This window comes from Gossypium arboreum, chromosome 6 (assembly GCF_025698485.1).
Source record: "Gossypium arboreum isolate Shixiya-1 chromosome 6, ASM2569848v2, whole genome shotgun sequence".
NCBI classification, from domain to species: domain Eukaryota; kingdom Viridiplantae; phylum Streptophyta; class Magnoliopsida; order Malvales; family Malvaceae; genus Gossypium; species Gossypium arboreum.
In genome coordinates, this window is record NC_069075.1 from 111,397,858 (window position 1) to 111,405,458 (window position 7,601).

At 39.7% G+C, this 7,601-nt stretch overlaps 1 non-coding gene across 1 annotated transcript; it reads right to left on the minus strand.

The window, feature by feature from the left end:
• Window positions 1–1,385: 1,385 nt before the first annotated feature.
• LOC128294496 (small nucleolar RNA R71) lies at window positions 1,386–1,493 on the minus strand. Its single transcript, XR_008284805.1, has one exon. It is a non-coding gene; the product is annotated as a small nucleolar RNA R71 (small nucleolar RNA).
• Between the last annotated feature and the right edge of the window lie 6,108 nt (window positions 1,494–7,601).

Here is a 7,601-nt window from a genome sequence, read left to right on the forward strand (position 1 = left end):
TTGTTCTTATTCTTGTTCTTAACTATGTGTTCTTAATTCTTAATCTAATATTTTCAGGATATTAATTCAAGTTGATATGCTTATTCAGAGGAGCAAAAGTCCCTGTTTAAGAGTAGATCTACAATAATTAAGTGAAGTTGCATGCAACCCTAGAAATAGGGCAACATAAACCTGTCGGATTTGAGTCAAATCTAATAAGGGAATCCATAAATCGAGTTAATATGACAATAGGGGTTTTAATTAGAAAGAGATTTCAATTAATCAACCTAGAGTCAGTTGTTCTTAGTCTCGAAAAAGATATTAACACAATTTAGGGGTTTCTACGGATCAAGACAAGTGAATAAATCGTTTGACTCAGAGTCAGAATAATAAGTGAAGTCTAGCTAGATACTTCCTTGGGTATTGTCTTTATTATTGGTTTATTCGATTATCTTCTTCACTCTCTGTCGCGTTTAGTAGTTAATTAGTTAGTTAATTTTAGATTAAAATAGATCTCTTATATTTTAGGCTAAATAATAGAAAAATAGTTAATACTAGTACTTTTAGTCCTTGCGGATACGATATTCTGGACTCACCATAGCTTTACTACCATTTGATAGGTACGCTTGCCTTAGTCGTGATTGTAGTCTAGTTTAGTGAACCATCAAATGATCATCAAGTTTTTGGCACCATTTCCGGGGACTAAAATATTAGGAACGCTTGATTTTTATTAATTTAGCCATTTTTATTTTATTGCATTTAATTTTTGTTTTAGTTTTATTTTGAATTACTAATTTTCTTTTTGTTTGCTTCTGACAGGTTCTTGTAGTTTATGATTAGAAGGAATCCATCAGGTGCATTATTATTCAATAGCGAAATTGAAAGTACAACTCATAGAAATCGTAGAGAAATAAGGCGGAGCTTACAGTATATAGAGGAAGAGCACGATAACGATACCCATACTACCAAGGAGATGGATGAAAATTGGAATAATCCGCTACCTCTTGTGGTTGCCGTAATTCTTGTAAATCAGAATCTTGCTCCTCGTACTATGTACGATTATGCTAAGCCAAATATCACAGGGGCTGAATCCAGTATTGTTCGACCTATAGTCGCTGCAAACAATTTTGAACTGAAGGCAAATACAATTCATATGATCTAGCAGTTTATTCAGTTCGATGGTTTGCAAGATGAGGATCCAAATACCCATTTGGCTAACTTTCTGGAATATTGTGACACTTTCAAGATCAATGGCATTTTTGATGATGCCATTCCCCTAAGGCTATTTCCCTTCTCGTTAAGAAATAAGGCTAAGCAGTGGTTGAACTCCCTACCACGAGGTTCAATCACTACTTGGGAACAAATGACCGAAAAGTTTCTATTAAAGTATTTCCACCAGCTAAGACAGCCAAATTGAGGAGATATCTCTTCCTTTGTGCAGATGGATTTAGAGACTTTATACGACGCATGGGAGAGGTATAAGGACTTACTAAGAAGGTGCCCTCACCAGGGTTACCTTTATGGCTACAGGTTCAAACTTTTCAGAATGGTTTGAACCCCTCAACTAGGCAAATGGTCGATGCAGCTGCCGGTGGAACCATAAATAAGAAAACACCTGAGGAGGCTTATGAGTTTATTGAAGAGATTTCACTGAATAATTATTAGTGGCAAGTGATCGTGATTTTCGTGACAGGTAAGTTTTGTATATTTATAATTAATCATTCTTGAAACTAACTATTATCACGATGTAGGCAAGTGTACCTATCGAACAGTAGTATAGTTTTAGCAAGACTGGATTGTCGAACCCAATTGAACTAAAAGTACTAGTAATGACTGTCTTTTTATTATCTAGCCTAAGAATAAGGGGGCATTGTTTTAACTAACTAATTATCTAAACTAAGAATTCACAGAAAATAGAATTGGGGAATTACTTTTGGAAAAACAATTGAATTAAGACAATACTTAAGGAAGAATCCACCTAGACTTCACTTGTTATTCTGACTCCGAATCGGATGATTTATTCATTTAACTTGTTCTGTAGAAATCCCTAAGTTATGTTATTATCCCTATTCAAGACTAATAACATCTAATCCCTAGATTGAATAATTGAGACTGTTCTCTAATTAACACCCTAAGGTTGCATTAACTCGATCTATGGATCCCCTTATTAGGTTTCACCCTAATCCAGCAAAATCTTGTCACCCTATCTCTAGGCGCGCAATCAACTCCACTTAATTTTGACAAATGTACTCTTAGACAGGGTCTATTCCCCCCTGAATAAGAGCTTATCTTGAATCAGTATCCTGGGATATCAAAACAAGAATTAAGAGCACATAATTAAGAACAAGTTAAATATTTATCATACAATTCAAAAAATAATAAAAAGATTTGTCTTAGGTTTCATTCCCCTTAGGTATTTAGAGGATTTAGTTCATAACTAAAAAGGAAAACATCTCAGAAGAATAATGAATACAAAACATAAAAAAAACCCAAAACTCCTGAAGGGAAATTGAGGAGAGATCTTCAGTCTTGATGATGAATCCGACTTCTGAGATGGATCAATCAGCTTCCCTTGAGCAGTTCCCTGCCTCCTTCTCTCTGTGTGCCCCCTTTTCCTCTTCCTTTAGGGCGTATTTATAGGCTTTAGAATTCCTAAAATCCCTCACAATTAGCCTTTTCCGAATTGGACTCAACTTGGGCTCGGCAGGGATACGTCCGTGTGACACGCCCATGTGCAATTACTTTAGGCCGTGCTCAAGCCTGTTAGAATGGCACGGGCGTGTGTTCTACCCGTGTGAGTCGTGCTTCAATTCTGCCAAATTGACACGGCCGTGTGGTCTGCCCGTGTGAGGAAGTCTAGGTCGTGTTGATTTCGTACTTTAGCCTATTTTCTCCATTTTTGTCCCGTTTCTTGTTTCTTTTACTCTCCTATGCTCGCCTAAGTATAAAACATGAAATTAAAGCATTAGGAGCATCAAATTTACCAATTCTAAGGAAAAATCATCCATAAAATGTGTTAAGCATGGGATAAAAATATGTATGAATTACGATTTATCAGCAAGTCACGAGGACAAAGCCGACAAAAGCCACTAGTGTTTTCAATCTCGACACGGTCACCATGTTATCAAACCAGGTCGAGCTCTTAAATAAAAAGATTGATGGTTTATGTGTCTCTATGTAGGTACATTCGGTGATGCAGTGTAACACAAGTGGAGGAGGAATGAATAATCCAGAATGTCTAGCCTATGACCCTAGCAATACGAACGAACAAGACAACTATATAGGTAACAATTCTAGACCTCAGAATAACCCTTATAGTAATACTTACAATGCAGGGGAGGAACCATCCCAATTTCTCTTGGGGTGATCAAGGTAATCAAAGACCACAACCACCTTCAGGTTTTCAACCACCTTACCAGCAGGAAAAGAAGTCGAACCCTGAGGAGATGCTAACGAAATTCATCTCGGTGTCAGAAACATATTTCCAAAACACTAAAACAGCGCTTAAAAATTAACAAGCGTCGATTCAAGGGCTCGAGAACCAAATAAGCCAGCTTGCTAAGCTGATCTCTGAAAGACCACAAGGTAGCTTGTTTAGCAACATTGAGACTAACCCAAGAGAGCAACTCCATGCTATTACTGTTAGAGATGACGAAGGGTTAGTTGATTCCAACCCAGAACCAAGGCAAGAAAGCGTGGTAAGTAAAGATAAGGTGGATGAAAGCCAAAATAAACAAAAACCGGTAAGAAGAGAATATACACCTCGTGTGCCATACCCTAAAGCCACAAAGAAAGACAGCACAGATGAACAATTCGGTAAATTTCTTAACCTTTTAAAGAAATTACTTATTGACTTACTGTTTATTAAAGCTCTTTCGCAGATGCCCAATTCAGTTAAATTTTTAAAGGAGCTTCTAGAAAATAAACGGAAGTTAAATGATTCGTCGCCTGTGAAATTAAATGTAGTTTGCTTAGCAATTCTACAAAATAAACAACCCAACAAGTTAAAAGATCTAAGGAGTTTTACTATTCCTTGTTTAATTGGTAGTTTAGTTGTTAATAATGCTTTGGCTGACTTAGGGGCAAGTACTAACATCATGCCTTATAAAATGTTTAAGCAACTAGGTCTTGGGAAACCCAAACAAACTAGGATGAGTATTCAACTAGCAGATAAAACTATTAGATTTCCTAGGGGTATCATTGAAGATGTACTAGTAAAAATTGATAAATTCATATTCCCAGTAGATTTTGTTGTTTTAGACATGGAAGAGGATGGTGACGTTCCTTTAATCTTAGGATGACCATTTTTAGTGACTACCAGGACAATTATTAATGTTGGTATAGGTGAACTCACACTTCGTGCAGGTGACGAAACGGTTACTCTTTAGGCTCGTGATTCGATTGAGATATCAAGTAATAAAGATGACCTTATAAATCCAGTTAATTATACTAATCATGTGGTCCTATCCCCTTTGCAGGAAACACTTTCAAGAAGCATAAATGAGCCACATTCTAGTTCATGCACTAATAATGGAACCATCCATGAAATACGAATGCCACAGATAGATGAACTAGATGAATGGCAGACTTATGGAAAGGAGGAGTAGAAGCAACACCATGTCGAGTTCAATGAGAGAATCAATCAATTCAAGGTTGGGGACCAAGTCGGTTAGATAAAAAAGACACTCGAATTATCATTACAGAGCTCAATGTAAACGGAGCGACTCCTTTTACGGCATTCAAAGTCTTTCCATACGGAACAGTCAAGGTAACCCATTCGCATTTTGGCACTTTTAAGGTAAATAGTACTCGACTTAAACCTTATTTAAATAAAGGAATTAACAGGGAGAAAGAGGAGTTTCGACTCTGTGATCCACCCTGACCATGTGAATACGAGATAAGTCGAGCTTAGACTCTAAATAAGCACTTCTTGGGAGGCAACCCAAGCACTAACACCACTAACTAGTTTATTTTTATCTATTTTTCATGTTTATATGCAAGTTTCTTGACTCACATGACCTGGACACATGGGTGTATCCTAGGCCGTGTGACTTCACATGGGGACAATAATGAGTTACACGGCCATGCGATGTGGCTGCATAACACACACGGCCTGGACACATGGGCATGTCCTTGGCCGTGTGGATTTTGGGACTTAGTTTTTAAAATTTGAAAAATCTGATAGTGAGCTACACGGCCTGCGACACGGCTTTGTTGAACACACGGCCTGGACACACGGGCGTGTCCTTGGCCGTGTTGACCTTGGAGCTAAATTTTCCCAAATATCAATAGAGACACTGCCAAAAAGAGGCCACACGGGCAAGTCCTAGGCCGTGTGAAAACTAAATTTAAATTTTTAAATTTTAAACAAGTCAGAGAGCTCCATGGGAGAGGCATGTGTGGGAGACCACACGAGCGTGGGAGAAGCGAACAACATAACACACGACCGTGCGATACGGCCATGTGCACCACACAGCCTGGACATACGGGCATGTCCAATACCGTGTGACGAGTGGTCTATTATTTTACTCAACTAATACAAGCTTAATTTTGAGCTACACGAGCGTGTGACACAGCCGTGTGGCCCAACACGGGTCACACACGACCATGTTCCCTTTTAAACTCCCTAAACCCTAAGTTTTATTTTATTTTTTCCTTCTTCTTCATTCAACCTAATCGCTGAAAATCGTAAAACCCACTCCCTCTTTTTACGGCCACTATCACCCACAACCATCCACTTCCCCCTTACTCCTCCAGTGCCGACCTCCTCTTATGTCTTCTTTCTTCTTCCCTTTTCTCTTATTTTCTCCTCTCTTCTCCCTTGTGCACACACCAGCCCCCTTCACCCACCCTTCTACCTTCCCGCACCCCCTTATCTGATCCCCAACCTGTCACACGGCCCCTCCCTGACTGCCAGTCGCAACCCTTTCGACAAGCACCACCCACCGATGATTCACCATGACAAACACTTGTGGCAAGTCCAAGGTAGCCGTCCTCGCTTTGAAAAAATAGAAGGGCCCAGACTCGACCTCCACTTCGAGTACATCTGCCGAGACTCGCCATCCTTATCTTCAATTTTTGGCGAACCCTCAGGAAGAACTGTACCAGCTTCATCGAGTACAACCCCTCAGTGTAGGTCGCTGCATTGATTGGGCCGCGCTAGAGTAGGTTCGTTTGGCTAATGATGTGTACACAATTATAACCACAGCCCCGTGGGATAGGTTCTTCACCATTATCGAGCCCACCTACTCGGAGGTCACCTTAGAGTTCGGTGCCACATTTTCGGTCCAGTAGGTCATAACAGTTCATGATGAGCCAGGCACCATCACCTTTTCCCTTGGCAGTTTAGTACGACACATGAGTGTACCAGAGTTTGGTGCTGCTTTGGGCCTTTACACAGAAGAGTTCATGAGCATCGAGGACTTTCTCCACCTTCATTGACATATTCATTACTCGCCCTCGCGATGTTGGGTTGAGCTCACAGGTGACCTGACTAACTATGACGCTGGTCGCTCGAAGGTGACACACCTCTCTCCGGCCATACGGTATATTCACGCCCTCTTAACTCACACTTTGACAGGTCAAAGAGAGAGCACTAGAGTGGTTAGTACTTATGACACCTATTTCCTGTAGAGCATGACTACTGGATATGTGTTTGATGTGGTGTATTTCATTGGACTCGCTTACCGCAATCAGACTGAACGCCATAAGAAGGGCCCCATCTTTCTTGGCCCTTACGTGACTCGTCTCGCTCGACACTTTGGTTTACTCGACACACTGGAGCAGTCCTCGACACTTACCCTAGTCGGTCAGATGTCCCCTCAGGTCATCTCGAGCATGATACATATGAGGATGATCGAGCGGCAACGTGGAGTAGACCCCCCTCAGTAATGAGTAGTCTAGTCTGACATTTAGCATGACCTAGAGGACTTCATTGTTGTTCCTCCCTATCACAAGGACCCACCACAGCCTCCACCATCGAGTCACCGACATCCCTCCACTGCTAGCTCTTGAAGATTGTCCTATGAGGAGTTCATGAGTTTCCGTCAGTACTGTTCTAAGTGGTTCGATAGGCTTGATGCGACCTTGCAGCAGATCTCCAACATTTACATATTTCTCCTCCAGCACCGACGATGCACGCATTTGACGATGAGGACCACTGAGTCCATTTATCTTTATTTTTATTTTTATTTTTATTTTTATGTTTATTTTGTTTTCCTATTTTGAACTTTATTTAAATTATTGTAGTTGTTTCTTAACAAGTAACCTTTTAATCTTCTTCAGCATTGTGTTTATTTTCTTATCAGTTACTCAGAATTTTGCACTACCCCTACATTTATCTACAATTCTGCTTTTCATTATTCTGAGAAATTCATCCACCACTTAGGGCTGTTTCAATTATCTCCCTATCTTATGATATTTTATTTCTATTATGATTTATATTTATTTGTACACTGAGGACAATGTACATCTTAAGTGTGGGGAGGTTATTTGTATGATTATTTGAAAATCCCTAAATTATGCCTTGTGTTTAAGTAGTTTCCTCATATTACTTTTAGAATGAACTCTTATTGATTTGTGATTTTCATTGATATGTTTTAGATGAAATTCATAGGTATTTG